At 39.2% G+C, this 23,236-nt stretch overlaps 1 long non-coding RNA gene and 1 pseudogene across 2 annotated transcripts; both read right to left on the bottom strand.

The window, feature by feature from the left end:
- Positions 1 to 382: 382 nt before the first annotated feature.
- On the bottom strand, positions 383 to 1,019 carry LOC105240556 (annotated as a pseudogene).
- A 13,149-nt stretch (positions 1,020 to 14,168) lies between these two features.
- On the bottom strand, positions 14,169 to 23,179 carry LOC105240554. 2 transcript variants are annotated; one of them, XR_004622404.1, is made up of 4 exons: positions 22,531 to 23,179; positions 21,120 to 21,925; positions 18,739 to 18,902; positions 14,169 to 16,131 (listed from the first exon to the last, which is right to left on the bottom strand). It is a non-coding gene; the product is annotated as an uncharacterized LOC105240554 (long non-coding RNA). The 2 variants fall into 2 exon arrangements; XR_002144009.2 differs by lacking the exon at positions 22,531 to 23,179 and having other exon boundaries at positions 21,120 to 22,517.
- Between the last annotated feature and the right edge of the window lie 57 nt (positions 23,180 to 23,236).

Raw genomic sequence — 23,236 nt, 5'->3', positions numbered from 1 at the left:
CCATCACACTTTATGTACTCATAGCTCCAATCCGTTTAAATGTTGACCAGTTAAATTTAGACCTTAAAATACAGGATGTGGGTAGAGTTTAATCTGGTTGGTCATAACTTTCGCCTAAGAGGTAGGTCCTTCGGAATAAAATGAATACAGAAACAACTTCGTGTCTTCGCCTTGCCTTTCATAACAGTTCTGAGTTTCAAAGGATCCCGCTTAAAAACAATGTCCTACAGGTCACTGGAGCTTTCTTCCCCACCAGAACACACAGCATACCCACCACCCCTCACCTTGCCATTATCCAAATGTAAGTCAATAAGGAAAACTTTCAGTCTCACACCTAGGCTATGCCTGGAGAACTGGCTTGTCACGCACACACACTTCTATGCTAAGAGGCAATGTTGGTACAGAAGTACAGAATTTCTAGTTTGTCGTTCCAAGTTTGTACAACACGCAGCACTGCTGTAGCAGGTAAACATGTGCACAGGGGAAGATGAGGCGTGGGCTCGTAGAAAGCAGGCAAATGAAAATCAAAAAGGACTTTCTCTCTCACAGTTCCCCTATCTTTATCTGTGGAGGTTAGTTTCTTTAATTGCATCGCATACTTCTGAGTCCATTCCCGGGCTAGTTTGTTGTACTTTTCTCTGTTTTGTAGATTGGAGCAATCTCAGGCACTAAAGCATCATCGGGATTGGGATCTCACGACAGAGAACAGATGGACAAAAGTACTTTGGAAATAGTGCTGGAGACCATTGCGACCGGCGAATATCAAGACAAATGCTGACATTACTGTTAATATTTGGATGATAAATTCTTGTTGTAAATGCAACCTGAGGTGGCTTGAAGGGCTAATCTGTTAGGAAATGAATTGTCAAGAAAAATACTGCACCCTGATAGGGACTGTCATTTGACCCCATTATTGCAGCTTGCCAACGGAACGTATCTCCAACAGTGCCTGCTGAACACTTTGCTAGGGGCTCCCGTGCCAAGTAATTCAATTCCTTGTGGATTCTCTTCAAAGCCATCAAGGCAGGCGGGTGGCGGAGCCCCCAGGACAGGGACGGGTCAGGGGAGGGTCGGGTAAGGGGCGAGAGGGCGGAAGGCCGCCTCGGTAATCGCGGGTCAGCGGGAGAAGATGGGGAGTTTGGGAGCGCAGGTCCGCCAGGACAGACTGACGGCCAGCGCCTACTTGGCTCCTGAGCCTGCCGCAGCGGCCACCGCAGCACCCGGCGGCGGTCCCTTCATATGCCGCCGCCTGAGCCGCCGCCGCCACCACCACCACCTCTTTTACGGAATCTCAGCGCCGCCTCCTCCGCCGCCAAGGGTCCCTCCTCCAGGAAGCGAGAGCCCAGGCGTCCTGCTCGGGCGGCGCCGCGCGGTCCGACAGCCAGAAGGACGCTTCTCGGATGTTTTTTAATGAAAAGGGGTACATATTGCAAAATACATAAAAAATATGATATGGTTTGTTGACTATTTTAACAATTCTGCTTAGAACACTCTTATGTATATTAAAGCAAATCCATGTGCTGTTGACCAGAAACGAAATGGTGTTCAGTGATTTCAGCTGCTGTCCAGTGTGGACTGTACAGAGGGTCCCTGCCAGAGAACAGGGTGTTCCCCATCCATTACCTTAACGTTGTGAAGGTTGCCCAGACCTCACCCCGTCTGTCATCCCCTGTCCGTGACACAGGACGCAGCCGCCCGGACCTAGATGTGACATTGCGTCCTAGATGTGACATTGGGTCACCTACCACCCTGTTCCGCCCTTCACTGTCTTTTGCACCAGCGGCAGCAGGTTTTTTTTTTTTTGTAGGCCCCCAGGGTATGTGGTTTCACAGTCTTTATTGACACCTACCAGGTTTCCAGACGCAATTGGAATCCTTCTATAGAGATTTAAATCCTGAGTTTTTGGTAGAATGCTGTTTTTACTCCCTGTGGACCCTTCTTAGGAGAGAAGTTGAATGGTGGTGGTACTTTGGTGCCAGTTTTTTTTTTTTTTTGACAAAACCCTGAACTGCTGCTTGAACTTACCTGGGAAGTAAAAGGGGATGGGCTGTGACCCTAACCCATCAGACAGAGCTTCCTGAAAGTCATAGTGGAAGGCAGAGAATTCCTAGCTGCAGCATATGGATGGGCCCTCTCTGGACATTGCATATAAGTGGAATCATGCCACGTGTGGCTTTTTGCATATTCTGCTTCTTTCACTTAACATTTTCAAGGTTTATGCATGTTGTAGGTAGCGCGTATCAGTACTTCATTCCTTTTTATGGCCAAATAATATTCCGGATTTTTCCCATTCATTGAATGGTAAACACTGGGGGTGTTTTCACTGTTGGCTGTCACGAACAACCATACAACGTGCGTTCGTGTACTAGGTTTTATGTAGCCATTTCTCCTGGCTGTGTACATAGCAGTGGATTTTCTGGGTCACATGGTAACTCTTTGTTGAAGTGTTTGACGAGCTGCCAGACCATTCTTATGACCCTGACAGTGTTGAGGAGTGCAGGCATAGGCTGTTAATTTTCTCCTGATTAGACCATGCTTCTGGGTTTTGAGAAAAAAACAACAACACAGAGTTGAATTGCCCTTGTCACATCACATTTATGAGCACGTGATACCCATGTGACATCATGGGATCCCTGGAGCTGCTGACCCTCATCACAGAGGGAAGGTGGTGTTTTTTCTAGTCTTTCCAGTACAGTAACTGTTCTGCATTCACTTCCCTTATACTTTAGAAATGAGCCACTAAGCGTACACTGTGTGAATGTCAGTGAGGATGGGCTGGCCGGATGTTGATATTAAACATCTATGCTTGGCTTGATGTTAAACATCTGTTAAAATGGGTATGGATAGTATTTATGATAAAAACTATCCCTTAAAAAATCGACTACTTACGAAATATTTTTAGTTAAAAAGCATGGTGAGCTATGAAATTAATCTAGGTTAATGAAAATCTTTACACTTTTTTCTTTTTCCTCTACAAATAATCACTGTCCAGAATGACATGATTATCATTCCCACATATTCCTTTATCCTTTTATCCAAATGAGAGCTTCCCTAAACAAAATATAGTATTGTTTTGCATTTTTTCGCTACACGAAGACACACATGTACAGACCTACAGACAAACACAGCAGTGTAGTCATCCTCCAACTTGCTCATTTAACATTGCGTGTGCATACACGTATGCGTACGTGTGTGAGTAACGCATATGTGTATAGAGTGTGTGTGTGTATAGTATCCTCATTCATATTCCTTCATATATATATACACATACGGTATATTGCAGTGCGCATGTGCACACACACAAACACACACATACACAGGAAAACCTGATTTTTACCCTCAGGGCGGTGCTGTGAGTTCAAGGGGAAACCGGAATTCCCCCAGATCCCAGCAGAGTATTTGCTGCATCAGCCGCAATGTCGAGTTTTGCTGCTTTTCCATCCCAACTGCTCTGAGCCTTAACAGGGATATTATTTCTCAACCCATTCATTTCTGCTTTTACCTTTCTTCTTTCCATCTCGCTCTGCTTGAGGTCGTGATTCTTTATCACGATTTCTTGTACTCATTTATTTTTATTTCTATTTCTATACATTTTGTGCTTTAGTTGTTCTCTGGTTTTAATAAGACATAATTGACATATAACATTGTATAAGTTTAAGGAGTACAACGTAATGACTTGATATATGTATATATTGCCAAAAGCTTACTATAATAACTTTGGTTAATATCCCTCGCCTCACATAGTTAATGATTTTTGTTTCTTGTGAGAAAACCTTTTAAGATCTACTCTCTTAGCAACTTTCGAATACACAACATGCCATTGTTAACTATAATCACCATAACTGGAAGTCTGTAGCTTTCAACCACCTCTACCCATTTCTCTTTACTTTATTGAGGTATAATTGACATTATATTAGTTTCAAGGGTACAACATAATGATTCTATATCTGTATATTTTGCAAAATAATTACTGCAATAAGTCTAGTTAATGTCTGTCACCATATATAGCTACGAAATTATTTTTTGTGATGAAAATTTTAAGTTTCACTCTTCCTAACTTCCAAATATGTAGCAGTATTTGAGCACGCAGTGATGTCCAGAATTGCTGAATCACGGCGTCGTACACCTGAAACTAACATTAATACTGCATGTTAACTATACTGGAATTAAAACAAAACCTTAATAAAAAGAAATCTGTAATGCCACAAGGCCAAATAAGGAAATAGATAAAACCTAAAAAGACCCAATTATGCAGCACTATGATTACTTATAGTCACCATGCCCAATGTTCCATCCCCGTGACTTATTTTATAGCTGCAAGTTTATACCTTTTGTCCCCCTTCATTCACTGTGTCCATTTCCCTCCCCTTGTGTGGGTGTTTCATGGTTCAGAATATCCTCTGACATCCACTCTAGCTAGATTCTGATATGTTGTGTTTTCATTATCATTATCCACATGAAATTCAGCAATTTTCATCTGTATTTCCATTTGGGCTCAAGATTTGCTTAACAGCCTCTGATGGAATCAATTTATGTGAAGATTCCATGCCCTGGTGAAAGGTAAGTGTCTTGTCTAATAGGGATCACCATTCTGTATCTCTATCTCTAAGATCTGTGATGGGTATTATGTTGTTCAGGTCTTCTTTACAATCATTATTTCTCCACTTGGCCATTTTTGGATTAAGGGAAATGTGTTAGAATCATCTATTATTAGTGTGTTTCTTCCTTTTTCCTTTTACACCTAATGTAGGTTTTTGGTCTATGAATTCTTTTGCTGTGCAATTAGCTATGTAAGTATTCATATCTCACATCTTCCTTGTGAATTTTAGCTGTTAACATTAGAAACTACGCTTTTTTGTTTATTTAAATCCATTTTGATTTCACTTCTACTCTACTAGCAAGATTATAACCCCTCATTTTTATTGGCAATTGCCTGATAGATATTATCTTATTTTTAATTTTCTAACCTAATTGAATTTCTTTATGTTAAGTAAATCTCTGGATAAAGCAAAGTTTTGGATTTTCCTACAATAGGAAAGACCAGCACAGATCATTGTCTTTGATCATTAGAGCTCAGTTAGGTCTCATTGTTTATACATTCATGAGCTGTTTTATATTAGACAGTGTGTTTTATTTCCTATCTCTTTCCATTTAGTATTTAAATGGTTGCTGTTTTGTTCTAGTGGTACTTTTACATGAAATCCTTAAGTACCCTACTTAATATTCTTGATACAGAATGAAGTCTAACTTATTAAGAGAGAAATGGTCAATTGATATGAACAGATAAGTCACAGAATGAGCTACATACATATGCATTAAACTTTAAAACATATGCCGAGTTACAATACAGAAAGAAATGCATATTAGTATTCTGGGCGACCATGCAGAGTGAAGACAAGTTAAAATACGTATAATGTAATAATTTTGGGAAAGAATATATGTAAACGAACGTATTTTGTAGAACTGTGTTCTTGCCTCCAAAGATGTGTGTGACACTGGAATACGGAGTTACCCTTTCTGAGCTTGAACTTGCTCACCTATAAAACACCACAGCTTTAGACAGATGCATGGACAGCTCTGCCCTGAAACATACAAACCCAAGACTTTCTGGGGCATGTTTGAAACTTCCTGCATCGACCCACCCATCCACCCATCCATCCATCCATCCATCCATCCATCCATCCATCCATCCGTCCATCCATCCAGTTAACAGGCATTACGACCAAACTCTACACCATAACTTTGGTTAAGTTTTGGGCTTCTCCAAAACAGAAAAAAGGACATAACGTGTGGATAGGGTGATGTGGTAAATCCGGATGTTAAATCTAAGCAGAGATGGCTCTTGCCCGTGAAGATTTCCATCTGCTCAAGTCTCTTATAATTGGTGATTTAAAAATATGGTGCAAAGCCCCGGGTTTCTCTCTACATCTTTAGTGATTGTCCTCTTTACAAATATTCTCACTTCTGCACAAAAACACTAAGAATAATTCTGGATATTCAATTCACATCTCCCTGTGCCTTCCCTCCCACTCAGTGTTCCCCTTTCACCGAAGGAGACCATGTTCCCCATGCTTCAGTGAAAATTATGCTTGACAGCTCAACGACCAATTTTTTTGTCACAGGTACAGATCAGAAATATTGAAATGATGATTCAAATGAAGACAAACAAGTATTTACACACATGCACACAGACACACACACAGAATTCCCTTCCCCCAGAAGAGAATTCAATGCTTGAGAATAGATAAGGATTGTATTGCAGGGAGATGACTTACACAAAAAGCTAGAGTTGTAAAATACCTTCCACAGAGTCAGAGTCTCCCAGCTGGAAGGCTGTGCTTTAGACGATGGGCTTTGAAATGAAGCACACATGTTCTCCAACATATCTCATACTTTTGCTTCAGTGAAAAGGATTTTATAAATATGTTTTGTTCATGTTAGCAATAATTTTTTATGGTTACTTCAATAACACTTGTGTTACTTATTTTTGTTCTTCGTTCTCAAAGGACTACCAAGTATGGAATAAGATCATGTAAAATGATAACGTTGTTCCAAACTCTGACACGATTAAATACATTAACTACAGGCATTTTCTAACACACCATAGTTTGACAATGCAATGATGGTGATATATAATGGTGGGGATAGAAAACTCTTTTCTGAGTGTTCAGTTAAAATTCTTTTTCTGCACCACAAAAGCCATGATGCTAGATCGTCTTGTGGCATGTTTCCATGAAAAAAAAATCTAAAGAACAGCAAATGATTCCAAATACATAAATATAAATGTAAAAATAGATGTTTAAATTAATAAAATGGGTAAGAGATCAAAATGTCCTTATCAAGTAACTCCAAATAATATATCTACATACCATGACTCCTCTATGAAATCACCCTTAATTCCACCGCCCACACATCTAAGCACAGGGAAGACTTGGTGATTCACTCCAAAAAAACAGACTGGGTGAATGGGAAAGAGTTACTGGACACTGGCGAATCTAGGCAACCACTTTAACCCTGTGACGAAGGTCAATATCTCCACTGACCAAGCCAGGAATGTCACATGGGTACCTCGACCTCCCAGATACCAGGTGAGAAGAGCACCTCAACTCTGTGGGTTTACTTTTTTCTCAAAACCCATAAGCACAGTCTAATCAAGAGAAAAATAACAGGCAATGCCTGAATTCCTCAGCACTGTCAGGGTCATGAACGCAGGCTGGTAGCTCCTCAAATGCTTCAACAGAGAGTTAGCAAGTGACCCAGCAAGTCTACGCCTACGTACACAGCCAGGAGAAATGACAACATACGTCTACAAAGAAACATGTACACAATTGTATGTAGCATCATTATCCATAATAGCCAAAAGTGGGAAAAGCCCAGATTTCCACCAACTAATAAATGGAAAAATGAAATGTGGTCTATTATTTGGCAATAAAAAGGAATGAGGAACTGATATCTGCCACAACATGGATGAACCTTGAAAACATTAAGCTAAGTGAAAGGAGTCAAAAATGAAAAAGGACCACATATTTCATGCTTCTGGTTATATGCAGTGTCCAGAGAAAGCCCACCGATATTATTTAGTCAAGGAATTCCCCACTTTCCATGCTGACCTCCAGAAAGTTCTGTCAGCTGGGTTTGTGTCACAGACCATCCCTCCCATCTTCCTGTGTCTTAGTGTTCAAGCAGCAGTTCAGTCTTTTGCCACAAGGCAGCCCCACAGTACCACCATCATCAAACTCCACTCTCAAGTACTGTTTGCAAGGTGTAAAATAAATAGTTAACTAAGTAACTAACTAAATAAGTAAGTAAAAATAAATAAATAAATAAAATGGATTAACCTTCAAAATATTAAGCTAACTGAAATGAGTCAAAAATGCAAAAGACCACATATTGTATGATTCCATTTATATGTAGAATCCAGAGAGAGTCCACCGATATGGTCTAGCCAAGAAATTCCCCACTTTCCATTTCTGACCTCCAGAAAGTTCTGTCTGGTGGGTTTGTCTCACAGACCATCCTTCCCATTTTCCTGTCCCTTAGTGTTCAAGCAACAATTCAGGTTTTTGCCACAAGGGGACTCCACAGTGCCACCATCATCAAATTCCACTCTCAAGTATTACCTGCAAGGTGTAAAATTAATAAAAATAAGTAAATAAATAAATAAGTAAGTAAATAAATAAATAAATAAAATGGATGAGCCTTGAAAATATTAAGCTAAGTGAAATGAGTCAACATTGCAAAAGAACACAAATACGTCTGTATTTGTCTATAGAAATGATTCCATTTATATGCAGTGTCCAGAGAGAGCCTACCGATATGGTTAGTCAAGGAATTCCCCACTTTCCATGATGACCTCCAGAAAGTTCTGTCTGGTGGTTTTGTGTCACAGACCATCCCTCCCATTTTCCTGTCCTTTAGCGTTCAAGCAGCAGTTCAGGCTTTTGCCACAAGGTGGTTCCGCATTACCACCATCATCAAACTCCACTCTCAAGTATTGTCTGCAAGGTGTAAAATAAATAAGTAACTAAATAAATAAGTAAACAAGTTAAAAAATCAATCAACTAATTAATTAATTAAATGGATGCACCCTGAAAATATTTCGCTAAGGGAAAGGAGTCAAAAGTGCAAAAGAACACAGATGTGCCTGTATTTGTGTATAAAAATGATTCCATTTAAATGTAGAGTCCAGAGAGGGCCCACCGATATGGTTTCGTCAAGGAATTCCCCACTTTCCGTTCTGACCTCCAGAAAATTCTGTCTGTTAGGTTTGTGTCACAGAACACCCTCCCATTTTCCTGTTCCTTAGCGTTTAAGCAGCAGTTCAAACTTTTGACACAACGAGGCTCCACAGTACCACCATCATCAAACTCCACTCTCAAGTACGGCCTGTAAGGTGTAAAATTAATAAAAAGTAAATAAATAATTAAATAAATATATAAATAAAGTGGATGAATCTTGAGAATATTAAGTTTAGTGAAAGGAATAAAAAATGCAATAGACCACAGATATGTCTATATGGTCTTTAATATGCATTAGAAATAATGTATATTGTTCTCACTGTATAAATAAAACTCAGCAATTCCCATGTATCTCCTAGATGGGTGTGGGAATGTGAGGTTGTGACATCTTCCTCGCAATTTCACTTTGTAAGGTAGATTCTTCCCTGCTGTCCATGGTTCCCCCCATTATATAAAGAAATTCTTTAAAGAGCCAGAAAATTCCCACAAGGTAGTTTAAGATTTCAGGGACTAGAATTTAATATTTTAAATAATACTTATTGCACTGGAGTTAACATGCTGTAAGCAGCTACTTTTAAATCTCATTATAATTATATTCTAATACATAATATTTGTATTTCTGCACTTCAGAAGGAAATGGACATTAACCTTTTCTAAATATTTAGGTAACTTCCATTGCAAATGTTTGTTTCTATTTTGATTATATGTAGTATGGACAAATTTGTTAAGACATAGTGTGAGTCTGTTAACACTGTAAGAATATAATCATGGAAATCTTTCACCTGATTAAATTGCATCAGAGAATTATGACTATGTAAATATAAACAAATACTTCATTGAGGTATGGTTGACATACAATACCCTGTACATATTTAAAGTATAAGCTCTAGTATGTTTTTATATCTGTATACACTTGTGAATCCAATGCTATGGTCAAGATAAGGAACACATCCATCACGTCAAAAAGCTTCTTCATGCCCCTTTGTAACGGCCCATCTACCTCTCTCCAGCCCCCCTCTCCACGTCACCTTATCCCATTGCTAGGAAACCACTGATCCTCTGCCACTATGGATATGTTTTCTTATTCTATAATTTTATGTGAACGCACTAGTACGCTCATGTGTATTCTTTGTTGCTAGTCTTTTTTCTTTCAACCTATTTCCAGATGCATATCCCTTAAAAGCTCTGCTACTTATGAAATATTTCAGTTAAAAAGCATTGTGAGCTATAAAATTAATCCAAATTAAGAAAAATTTCTACCCTTCCTTCTTTCTATCTGCCTAGAGATTATCATTACCCAAATGAGATGATTATCATTCGTCTGCATTCTTTCATCCTGTTGCTCCAAATGAGAGCCTCCTCACAGGAAATATGGTATCGCTGTGTATGTTTTCCCTACACACACACACACACACACACACACGAACACAGCGTGCTCATCCTTCTCCTTTCTAATTTCACATTGTGTGTGCATACATATATTCATGTATGTGCAATATATGTGTATTATAATGCGCACACACACACACACACAGAGATAAAAATCTGATTCTTATCCTCAAGGGAGTGTTGCGAGGAGTTCAAGGGGAAACCTCGCTCGAGACCCCAGCACAGTATTGGGTGCATCAGACACAATGCCAAGTTTTGCTGCCTTTCCATCCCAACTGCTCTGAGCCTTAACAGGGGTGTTGTTTCTTGATTCATTCATTTCTGCTTTCCCTTTAACTATTCTTCCCATCTCATTCTTACAGTTTAGGTTGTGATTCTTTATCATGCTTTTTAATTGAATGTTAATTCATTGGTTTTCATTTCTATTTTTATAGGTTTTTTCACTTTATTTTCTCCTCTTTCATTTTATTAAGATAAAATTGACATATAACATTGTGTAAATTTAAAAACTACAGCATAATGATTTGATGTATATGTATATATCGCAAAATGATTACTACCATAACTTTAGTTAATACCATCACCTTGCATAGGGATTATTTTTGTTTCTTGTGGTAAGAACTTTTTAAAAAAGATTTTATTTATTTATTTATTTATTTATTTATTTATTTATTTATTTATTTTAGAGAAAGAGAGAGTATGCAAGTGGGGAGAGGAGATGTGAGGGGGGACCAGCAGACTCCCCACTGAGCATGGAGCCTCACACAGGGCTCCCTCCCACAACCCTGAGATCATGACCTGAGCCAAAATCAAAAGTCAGGTGCTTAGCCAACTGAGCCACCCAGGCCTCCCTGTGATAAGAACTTTTAAGATCGACTCTCTTAGCAACTTTCAAATGTATAATACACTATTGTTAGCTATAATCACCATGCTATACATGACAACTGCGTAACTGATTTTTTTTTAATGGAGGTTTGTACATTTTGACCACACTTACCATTTCCTTTTTCTTCATTGAGGTATAATTGACATATAACCTTATATTAGTTTCCAGTGCACCATAATGATTTTGTATTTGTATATTTTGCCAAATGATCAGTGTAATAAGTCAAATTAACATCTGTCGCCACACATAGGTACAAAATTTATTTTGTGATGAGAATTTTAAGATTCACTCTCTGAGTAATTTTCAAATATGCAATACAGTGTTATAAAATGTGTTCCCCATGCTAAACTTTACCTCCCCATGACTTATTTATTTTATAACCAGATGTTTGTGATTTCTGACCCCCTTCAGCCATTTTGCCCACCCCCCCACTCCTCATAGAGATATTTAATGCTTCAAAATGTCTTCTGGCAGCTGCTTTAGCTAGCTGCTTCTTTGACTTGTTTCTCCCTTAACAATGAAGTTGAAAAGGAATAAGACATGGCCTGAATTCATATAGGCATCCATGATCACACAGTAACCAAACACAAGGCCATGGGTTTGCTCATGTGTATCACTGATTGTTCAGCGGTCCTGGGGGTGAAGCATTGTCAACCCCATTGTACAGAGGGGGAAGCTGGGGCTCAGTCTTTACCTGTCTTCCCTCCCACGCCCCAGCCTTTAAAGGAAAGCAACTCCAGGACACCCCTGGAACAGGACCCACACACACTGTGGCCTGGAAAAACCCTAATGGCCTTATCTAGGAGACAGCTTAAGCACCAAGTCTTAAAGAGGGAAAGAGATGACTTGAATCTGGGTTCCTTCTCTCACACCCCAGGACGGATCACCTCCCCTCCCACTGCATGGACCCAGAACCACAGCTCAGTCCCAAACACCTGAAGGTGGGACCTGCTGTTCATGCCAGGCTACAATGTCTCTATTAATGTCACGTACCTATCAATTATGTCAGGTTTCTATAGCAACTAAGATGTTCAGGTGGGTCCTCCACACAGGAAATGCCTCCCATCTTGCAAACATCAGTTGCAGAGTTCTGAGAAGCTGCATCCTCTTAGCCACCTGCACTGCAGGTTCATCAGCTGCACTAAAAACTCTGTCCTGAAACATAAAAATCCGTGACTTACCAGCACATGTTTGACACCTTCTTTTTTTTTTTTAAGATTATTTATTTATTTATTCGACAGAGATAGAGACAGCCAACGAGAGAGGGAACACAAGCAGGGGGAGTGGGAGAGGAAGAAGCAGGCTCATAGCAGAGGAGCCTGATGTGGGGCTCGATCCCAGATCGCCGAGATCTCACGCCCTGAGCCGAAGGCAGACGCTTAACCGCTGTGCCACCCAGGCGCCCCCAAGGATTCCCTTTTGTCCACATTCTCCAACACTTGTTATCTCTTGACTTTTTGATGACAGTTGTTCTAACACGTGGAAAATGGTATCTCTGTGTGGTTTTGTTTCGCATTTCCCAGATGATTAGCGATGTTGAGTACCTTTTCATGTATTGATTGCTATGTGTATGTCTTCCTTGGAAAATTATCTATTCAAATCTACTGCCTATTTTAATTTTTTTATTTCTTTTTTTAAAAGATTTTATTATTTATTTGACAGAGAGAGACAGCGAGAGAGGGAACACAAGCCAGGGCAGTGTGAGAGGGAGAAGCAGGCTTCCCGCCAAGCAGGGAGCCTGACGTGGAGCTTCATCCCAGGACCCTGGGATCACGCCCTGAGCCGAAGGCAGATGCTTAACCGCTGTGCCATCCAGGCGCCCCGACACCTTCTGCATCCATCCATCCATCCATCCATCCGTCCATCCATCCAATTAGTAGGCATTAAGACCAAAGTTGTTACGCTATCCCTTTGGATACGTTTTAGGCTTCTTCAGAATGCAAACAAGGAAGTAAAGTGCAGAAAGGTTAATGTGGTAAATTCACTTGTTAAATCTAAGAAGAGATGCCTTCTTCCCATTAAGATTTCAGTCTGCCCAAGTCTTTCATAACTGATTATTTAAAAATATATGCTTTAATGCCCTGGGCCCCTCTCCACATCTTTAGTGACTCTCCCCTTTACATATATGCTTGTCTTTGCATCAATATTGTAAGATTTCTTGATACTCAGTTCACATCCCCCTGCACCTCCCCTCCAACTCAGTCTTCATCCCTCATATAATGAGGCCGTTTACCTCCACGTTTGCACTTGAAATTACACTTGCCAACTCAACAACAATTTCCATGTCATATGCACACATCACAAATGTTGAAGTGATTGTCCAAATGGAGGCAAACAAGTATTTCCCCAAAGGGAAAGGACTTTCTTTTCCTAGGAAAGAATTCAATTGCTTGGGTAAGACAAGGATTGTATTTTGGTGCCATCAGTTACTTAAAAGAATTGTAACATAACTTCCATATAGTCAGGGTCAGAAAACTGGAAGGCTGTCCTTCAGACAATGGACTTTCAAACAAAAGACACATTTTCTATGACATACTTTATACTTTTTCTTCATTGAAAAGGATTTTTCAAATACGTTTTCTGCATTTACCAATAATTTGATATCATCATTCCAATAACCTCTGAGCTGTTTTATTTCTTTCTCAAGAAAACCAAGTATGTAATAAAATCATCTGAAATTAAAATGTGGTTCCAAATTCTGCCATGGTTAAATATATTGTGTACAAGCATTGTCTAATATACCACACTTAGACAATACAATGCTGGTGATAGAAAATGGTGGATGTAGGGAACTCTTTAGTAGTGTTTCGAGTATTAGATTATTTTTCTGTGCCATCAAAATCATGATGTTAAACTTCTTTTGAAATATGTGTATTAAAAATAACCTACAAAATCAGTATACATGAGTAAATACTGATATAAATTATGCTTGGATTAATAAAAATAGGTGAGAAGAGACAAACTGTTTTTTTTTTTAAAGATTTTATTTATTTATTTGACAGAGACAGACAGCCAGCGAGAGAGGGAACACAAGCAGGGGGAGTGGGAGAGGAAAGAAGCAGGCTCAGCAGAGGAGCCCGATGTGGGGCTCGATCCCACAACGCCGGGATCATGCCCTGAGCTGAAGGCAGACGCTCAACCGCTGTGCCACCCAGGCGCCCCGAGACAAACTGTTTTTATCAAATTATACAAATAATACATGTAGATAACCTGCCTCCATGAGGTGACTTTAATTCCACCTCTCACCCATGAGGGCAGTGTAGACTTAGTGATTGAACTTATAAAGTGTAGGGTAGGTGATGGAAGATAGTTACTATACACTGGAGAAACTAGGCAAACTCCACCATAACCCTGATGATGGTCACCATCCTTAGTGACCCAGTGATTTATGTGGGGATCATGTCTTCACAGATATGATGTGACAAGAAGAGCACATTAAGTCTGTGATGTTCTTTCTCAAAACTCATAATCACAGTCTAATCAGGAGAAAAATGACAAACTACATCTGCACTCCTCAAGAATGTCAGGGTCATGAAAACATTCTGGCAGTTCTTTTTTTTAAGTTTTTATTTTTATTCCTGTTCGTTAACATAAGTGTGATATTAGTTTCAGGTGTTCAATATAGTGATTCAACAATTCCATACATCACCTAGTGCTCATCACCACAAGTGCACTCCTTAATCACCATGACCTATTTCACCCACTTCCCCCTCCCTTCTGGTAACCATTCCTTTGTTTTCATTCTTGCAGTACTTGAAATGCTTCAACAGAGGGTTACCATAGGACCCAGTAATTCCACTCCTAGGTACACAGTCAGGAGAAATGACAACATATGTTTACAGTAAAACTTGGACAAGAGTATATGTAGCATCATTCATTATAGCCCAAAGTGGAAAACCCCAAATGTCCACCAATTAATGAATGCATAATTAAAATCTGGTATATATTTTGGCAATAAAAATATATGCAGTACTGAGAAATAGACTCTTGACTATAGAGAACAAACAGATGGTTGGGAGGGGAGGTGGATGGGGGAAATGGGTGTAATAGGTGATAAGCACACTTATGATAAACACTGTGTAATGTATAGAATTGTTGAATCACTATATTGTACACCTGAAACTATTATAACACTGTATGTTAACTATACTGGAATTAAACTTTAAAAACCTTTAAAAAAAAAGATAGGAGTACTGATACATACTGCAACCTGAATTAAGCTCAGGAACGTTAAGCTGAGCAAAAGAAGCCAAACATGTAAAAGAACACATATTGCCTGATTCCATGTGTATAAAGTGTCCAGAGAGAGCCCATCAATATGCTATATCCAAGGAGTTTCCTTTTCCGTTCTGACTTTCAGAAAGCTCTGTATGGTTATTGAGAGTCACAGCCCTCTTTCCTGCTCAATGGTATTTACGCTACAGTTCAGGCTTTTGTCACAAGGTGGCACCAACGTATCACCATCCTGAAACTTCCAAGTGTGCAAAGATTTAAAAGAATAACAATAATCTCAAAAAAAACCCCCAAACAAAACAGGTTTTTAATGTATACACAATGATTCTAATTCAGTCTGAAAAAAACTGATAGTTGTAAAGGAAGAAGATAAAAACATACTTCGGGGCCTGCGGAAGATGAAACACCTTGGTGGCAGTGGCCTGACTTGGCAGTCAGTGTCAGGTATGCAAAGGGCAGTGCAGGGCAAGAAGAGGGTAGGTGACTGAGAGGATAGGGTGTCAGAGTGGGATCTGGGCAGTTGTGCCCTGTGTCATGGACAGGGAATGACAGACAAAGAGTGGGAGAAAGTCTGAGCAGCATGTACAAGGTTGGGGCAATGGAAGATGAACACCTTGTTCTGTAGTAGGGACCCTCTATACAGTACACACTGCACATCAATTGACAGTGATGAGGAAAGAGATAAAATGGATTACATTTAATATACACAGAAATTTCCCAAGCAGATTTGGTCATAGTAAACAAACCATTTCATGATTATTATTTTTTTTTCTCTTTGCAAAAGGTACTTTTTCATTTAACCAGAACCACAACAATTGAGATAAATGTGATGTCAGCTGGTGGTTAGATCCAGGTTGGCAGCTCTATAGTCTCCACCAGGGGTCTCTGAAAGGGGGTGGGAGGATAAAGGTTCAGAGCTTGACTTCATGGGATCAGTCAGCTTTCCGAATTTTCACATAACTCAAACAATCCCTCTACAACCATCAATTTTCTAGGATATAAAAAAGCCACATGATCTGGCTATCTACACCTGAGACTGGAAGTCAGCTCTGGTCTGAATTGGGAGTGAGCTACAACTATGAAGGTGTACTGTAGGTGATAGAGCTGGAGAGAACATAGAAGCACGTAAACACACCCATATTTCAATATTTTTATGAGAAAAAGGGATGGTTTAATTTGTACAGTCAGGAGCTGTTCTTGATTACAGCATTCAACAGGGAAATTACATTCACATCTTGGTACAGAAATGGCACCCTGCCACTCCCTTGGGAAATTAATCCAGATGGAAATATTCCTGGGTAACCCTTAACTATGTGTCTGCTAACAATTGCCCTCTCTCCCTTCTTCCATAGATATGTAAATTCTCTCTGATCCAGAATAACTAGGAAATTAGGTCTTTCTTCAACTGAGTAGCCAGATACATTAGAGCACCACTGATTTGTTAATGGTTTTGATATATTCTGAACTCCAGATCAAAGCCTCACATTAAACATGTTTTTGATGACTCCAAGGGCACTTGAGAACCCGGCTGTGTCTCAGGGTCATTGATTTCCATTGGACAGTATTAGGAAATATGGAAGGATGCTAAGTCTGTCCTGGCTCTGGATATTCACTCTAAAAAGAGCTAATCTGAATAAAGCTTTGACACATTTGCTCAATATCATTTTGTAGGCTCAAAATAAACAACACAGGGAATTTCACTTTGCTCATCCATAGCTGCTACATTTTTGGTAATGAAAATGCATTATTTGTGTAAAGGGAGTTTAAAAACAATAACAAAAGGTTAAAGGTAAAATGCGAGGTGGTTGGATCTCAAAAAAACAAACGTTTACTGTAATTAGAAGTCAGTCTGACTACACATAATATTGAGGAATAATTGACAATGCCTCTTGCACAGACTGATTTTTTGCTAAGCTTTATATATTATCAGTGGCTTCAGTTTTCCTTCTTTCTCCGATTTTCATTACTGGAATCACCAGAAGGAAAATTTAAAACATTTCAAAAATAGGTATTTCTGGGTAAGTCACTCAGCACAATCCTCATATTTCCTCTAGTTCCAAACATAAAAGGGGATCCCAGCTCAGATAAAAACAATAATGATACTCAGCATCTTTCCATAAAATAAGCAGTTACTCTTAAATATTATTATAATTATTGTCCTAATATATAATATTTTTATTTTTGTACTTCAAATAGAAATGAACATCAACTTTCTATAAGTACTTGGATAAATTTCTTTGCAAATGATGGTTTCTACTTGGTTATATGTAGTGTGGGCCAATTTTATAAGATATATTGTGGGTCTGTTAATGCTGTGAGAACATTATTGTGGAATATTTCACCAAATTCATTTAATTGCATCAGAGAATTATAAATATATAAATATATAAATATATATCAGATACTTCAATGAAGCATGTTTGGCATATAATACACTGTAAATAGCTAAATCATATGCTCTGATCAGTTTTTATATACATATACACCTGTGAATCCAATCCTACAGTCAAGATAAAGAACATATCTATCAACCTCAAAAAGCTTCTTTGTAGACCTTTGTAATGCCCCTATCTACCTCTCTTCAGCCTCTCTCCACATCATCCATCTCCATTCCCAAGCAACCACTGATCTTCTGTCACTATGGTTTAGTTTTATTTTCCTACAATTTTATGTGATTGGAATCATACAATGTACATTTTTTCTTCTTTCCTTCAACCTCATTATTTCTAGATTGATATTGATCAGTATTTCCTTCCTTTTAATTGTTGACTAATGTTCCGCTAATGTTCCACTAACCCACTAATGTGGATATACCACAATTAGTTCTATCCATTCAACTGGTCACGGATATTGTTGCTTTTTTTCAATTTGGGGCTTTTGTAGATAAAGGTGCTATAAACATTTGTGTATAATCTTTGTTGGATATATATTTTCATTCTCTTGGATAAATACATTTGGAGTGCAACAGCAGTATCATATGGTGGGTGTAGGATTAATGTTGTAAGAAACTGACAAACTGTTTTCCAAAGTGTTGGCACCATTACAAACTAACAGTCAAAAATTTTAGGTGCTTAAAAAAATTTCATTGTAAAATGGTTAAACCATGGTTCCCAGGAAAGAATCCCATGTTACAATCTTAAATTGCTAAGAAACCTTCTAACTAATGGCATATTTTCACATTCTTCTTAGGGAACGTAGAACTCATTTATTATTACTTATATGGTCAGAAAAATAAATGTATATTTATCGCAAGTACATGTTAAAAATCAAGTGTTTGTCAAACTGGTTCATTCATTGCTTTCAGACAAAAGAGAACTTCTCTTAGATGGGCCTCAAGGGCCACTACACAGCATGTAGCTGCTAATGGAAATTCCACCTGCTAAACCTCTTCTCCCGTGATGTGGTCAAAGTAGCTTCTCTACTTTTAGGATAACTTTTGAACCTCAGAAAAGCTATTGCACAACATACTTTTGTTCAGGTCTGTGAACTCACATGTGCCAGGTATCATACGCCACCAGGGATGTGAGGGGGCGGGGTCTCCTGAGGACTGTTGTCCTTGAATCTGGAGTAGAAGCTTCAGCAGCCATCAGGACTCAGATCTTCACAACCTGCTTCCTTCAGGCACCTGGTATGAGCGGGGCCACTGGTATGAAGAGCTGCACAGGAAGAGACAGATCCAGAAATCATTATGTTTTGCTGGTATAACCATATGCCCCGTACCATGCTAGGCACTAGGTTACTGACAGTGACACTGATACAACTGAGTCGTGGTCATAACAACATGTTTAAATGGACTTCTCACCAAGGACTTTTTCTTCTCCTTTCCTTGTCCATCCCCTAACAATAAAGTTGAAAAGGAATAAGAAGTAGCCTGAATTCATACAGGCATTCATAACCCTGCAGTAACCACAGAGCCAGGGGCTTGCTCCTGTGGATCACTGACTTTTCTCAGCAATCCTGTGGGTGAGGCATTCTCATCCCCATTGTACAGAGGGGGAAGCTGGGGCTCAGAGTCCTTACCTGTCTTCCCTCCTACACCTCTGCCTTTAGAGGAAAGCAGCTCCAGGACACCCCTGGAGCAGGACTCACACTCATTGTGGTCAGGCTTTACTTAGAAGGCAGCAGGGGGCACCAAGCCCCAAAGCAGGAAACAGACAACTTGTATCTGGATTCTTTTGTCTCCCCACACCCCAGTGCAGTTCAGCCCCCACCGCCGGGACCTCAATGGCTTTACATAAGAGACAGGCCAGGGCACTGAGCCCCAAAGTGGGAAAGAGGCTACATGGATCTGGATTCTGTTGTCTTCCCACAACCCAGGACAGATCTGCCCCCACTGCAAGGATGTACTCTCCCAACCCAGTTCCAGGCATCCGAAGGTGGGACATGCTCTGGACATTGCCAGGACACATCTGTCTCTATTAAAGAGTCATCATGGTCACCAAAAATACAGCTTTGCCCTAAGGCATAAAAATCTGTGAGTTTCTGGCACATTTCACACTTCCTGCATTCATCTATCCATCAATTCATCCATTTATCCAGTTAACAGATATTAAGACCAAACCAGTTCATTGGTTAAGATTTAGCCTTCTCCAGAATGGAAAGAAAAGCATAAAGTGTGGATAGGGTGGTATGGTAAATTCAGATGTTAAATCTAAGAAGAGATGGCTCCTTCCCATTAAGATTTACCTGCTCCAATGTCTTATAATTGATTATTTTAAAGTATGCTTTAATGTCACGGGCCCTTCACATCTCTAGTGACTTTTTTCTTTACATATGTTTTTTGCCTTTGCATCAAAATTCTAAGATCAATTCTCCATACTCAATTCACATCCCCCGGCAACTCCCCTCCAACTCAGTCTTCACACATTAGCTAACAGGTTGGTGGTCCCCCATGCTTCCACAGAAATTACACTTGACAATTCAACACCATGTCTTTGTCACATGTACAGATCAGGAACGTTGAAGTGATTGTTCAAATGGAGACAAACAAATATTATTCCAAGGGGAAAGGAAATCCAATGCAATTGCTTGACTAAGACGAGAAATGTATTGCAGTGAGATCAGTTACTTAAAACTTGAGTTGTAAAATACCTTCCATAGAGCCAGGGTCAGATAACTGGAAGGCTATGCTTTAGACAATGGACTTTCAAGCAAAGGACACATTTTCTATTATTGAAAAGGATTTTTCAGATATGTTTCTTGTGTGTTAGCAATAATTTGTTATCATTATTTCAATAACCTCTGTCTGAACCTCTGTTTTTTATTTCTTCTTCAAAAATTTGTTTCTTATTTCTTCCTCAAGAAACCACATATGCGGGGCGCCTGGGTGGCACAGCGGTTAAGCATCTGCCTTCGGCTCAGGGTGTGATCCTGGCGTTATGGGATCGAGCCCCACATCACGCTCCTCCACTATGAGCCTGCTTCTTCCTCTCCCACTCCCCCTGCTTGTGTTCCCTCTCTTCTCGCTGGCTGTCTCTATCTCTGTCAAATAAATAAATAAAATCTTAAAAAAAAAAAAGAAACCACATATGCAATAAAATCATGTAAAATTATAATATTTTTCAAACTTTGCCATGGTTAAATATATTGTCTGAAAGCACTGAGTGCTACACCATATTTACACAATACAATGATGGCAATCTATAATGGTGGAGTTAGAGAACTCCTGCAGTTTCCTGAGTGTTCAGTCAAAATTCATTTTCTGCATCCTAGAATAATGTTAGACTTTGTTTTGTGATGTATACATATTTTTAAAAACCTACAAAATAACTATACATGAATCCATATTAATATATATATAATGTTTCAATTAATAAAAAAAATTGGTCACAAGATATAAACTTTTAAAAATTCCAAATAATATATGTAAATACCTTGCTTCCATGAGGTAGACTTTCCTTCTGACTCTCATAGCTGAGGACAGGGCAGACCTAGTGACTCACTTCTAAAGAACAGAGTGAGTGAATGGAAAATAGTCACTGTACACTGGAGAAACTAGACAAACGCTACCCTAACCCTGTGATGAGGGCCAACATCTTCAGTGACCCAGTGATGTCACGTGGGTATCACCTCCTCTAAATATGAGGTGATGAGAAGGGCACTTCAGCTCTGTGGTTTGCTTTCTCAAAACCCATAACCACAGACTAATCAGGAGAAAAATAACAGCCTAGGCCTACACTTCTCAACACTGTCAGGGTCATGTAAAGAGTTTGGCAGTTACTCGAACAGTTCAACGGAGAGTTACTATATGACTCAGCAATTCCACTCCTAGGTACAAAGCCAGGAAAAGTGAAAACATATGTCTACATAAATATTAGTATAATAATGTACATAGTATCATTATTCATAATGCCAAATGGAAACAACCCAAATGTTTACCTATTAATGCATGAATAAATAAAATGCAGTGTATTATTTGAAAACAAAAAGGAATAGAATACTAATACATGATACAATATGGATGAACTTTGAAAACATTAGTCCAAGTAAAAGAAGCCAAATGTGCAAATGACATATTCTATAATTCCATTCATATAAAGCATACGGAGAACGCCCATCAATAAGCCATCACATCTCTTCCCTTCCACTTTCCTGGAGATGTTCAAGCTGCAGTTCACGCTTTTGTCACAAGGTGGCACCAAAGGATCACCATCTTCAAAGTTCTTTTCCTAAGACGAGTCTGCAAAGAGTACAAACATAAAAAATAACAAGAATCTCTCCCAAAACCTGTGGTTGAACCTATACATAATTATTCTAATTCTGTATGAAAAACTAGTAGGTATAAAAAATTATGAAAGCACATACTCCAGGGCCTAGATACACCAAAACACCTGATGTGGTGGTAACCCTTGGCCAACTGTGGCAAGTATTTCAATAGTGATGCGGGGCAGAATAGGGGTAGGTGACTAAAAGAGGCTGGGACATCAAAGAATGGTGTGTCCTGTGTCATGGACAGGGGATGAAAAGACAGCGGGTGGGTGAAGATGTGTGCAGCTTGTACAGGGGTGAGGTAATGAAGGGTGAATGCCCTGTTCTCTGATGGGGATCTTGCGTACAGTCCATACTGCACAGCAGCTGACAGTGAGGGGACACTGAAGGACAGTGAAGAGAGAAATCAATGAGTGCAATGCAGTTTGTGGTCAACAGCAAATGGTTCTGCTTTAATTTTTCCAAGCCAAATTTGTAAAATAGTAATCAAACCATTTCATATTTTTATACTCTTTGCAAAATGTACTCCTTTCCATTTAAAAAGAACTACAAAAATGGAGACAAATGCGATGTTACCTGGTGGTGAGATCCTGGATGGCAGCTCTGAGAGTCTCAGACCAGGGGCCTCCACTAAAGGGAGGGAAGTTGGAGGTAGGGAGTATGACTTCATGGGATCAGCCTGCTTTCTGCATTTTCAATAGCATGGAACATCCCATCTGTATCTATCACTTTTCTAATATATATTTTTAAAAAATTCTCTGGGATATCTAAACTGAAGGTTGGAAGTCCAGCTCTGGTCTGAACTGAGAGTAAGTTGTGACTGTAAGCATGTACTAGAGGTTGTAGAGCTGGAAGAGACATAGAAATACACACACATAATCAATCAAAAATGTTTAAAGAAATAAGTGGATGGTTTAATTTGTTAAGTCAAGAGCTGTTTCTTCTTGATTACAGCATCCAACATGCAAATTTCATTCACATTTTGGTACAGAAATGGCAGCTTGCCTCTTCCTTCGGACACCTGATCCAGATGGAATTATCCTTGACAAACTGCTAATTGTGTGTTTGCCAGCAATTGCCTTCTTCCCTTTCTCATGTAGATATGTTAACCATCTCTTATACAGAGTAACTTAGAAAGCGGGTCATATCTTCAACTGAGTAGCCATATACAGTACAGCAACACTGATTTGTCAATGAATTTGATATATTCTGAACTCCAGATTAAGACCTCACATTATTTATTTTTTTTTTAAAGATTTTATTTATTTATTCGAGAAAGAGA

Source organism: Ailuropoda melanoleuca, chromosome X, assembly GCF_002007445.2.
Source record: "Ailuropoda melanoleuca isolate Jingjing chromosome X, ASM200744v2, whole genome shotgun sequence".
Taxonomy (NCBI): domain Eukaryota; kingdom Metazoa; phylum Chordata; class Mammalia; order Carnivora; family Ursidae; genus Ailuropoda; species Ailuropoda melanoleuca.
The sequence above is the reverse complement of the archived record's forward strand: the minus strand, read 5'-3'. Positions and strand labels throughout refer to the sequence as shown.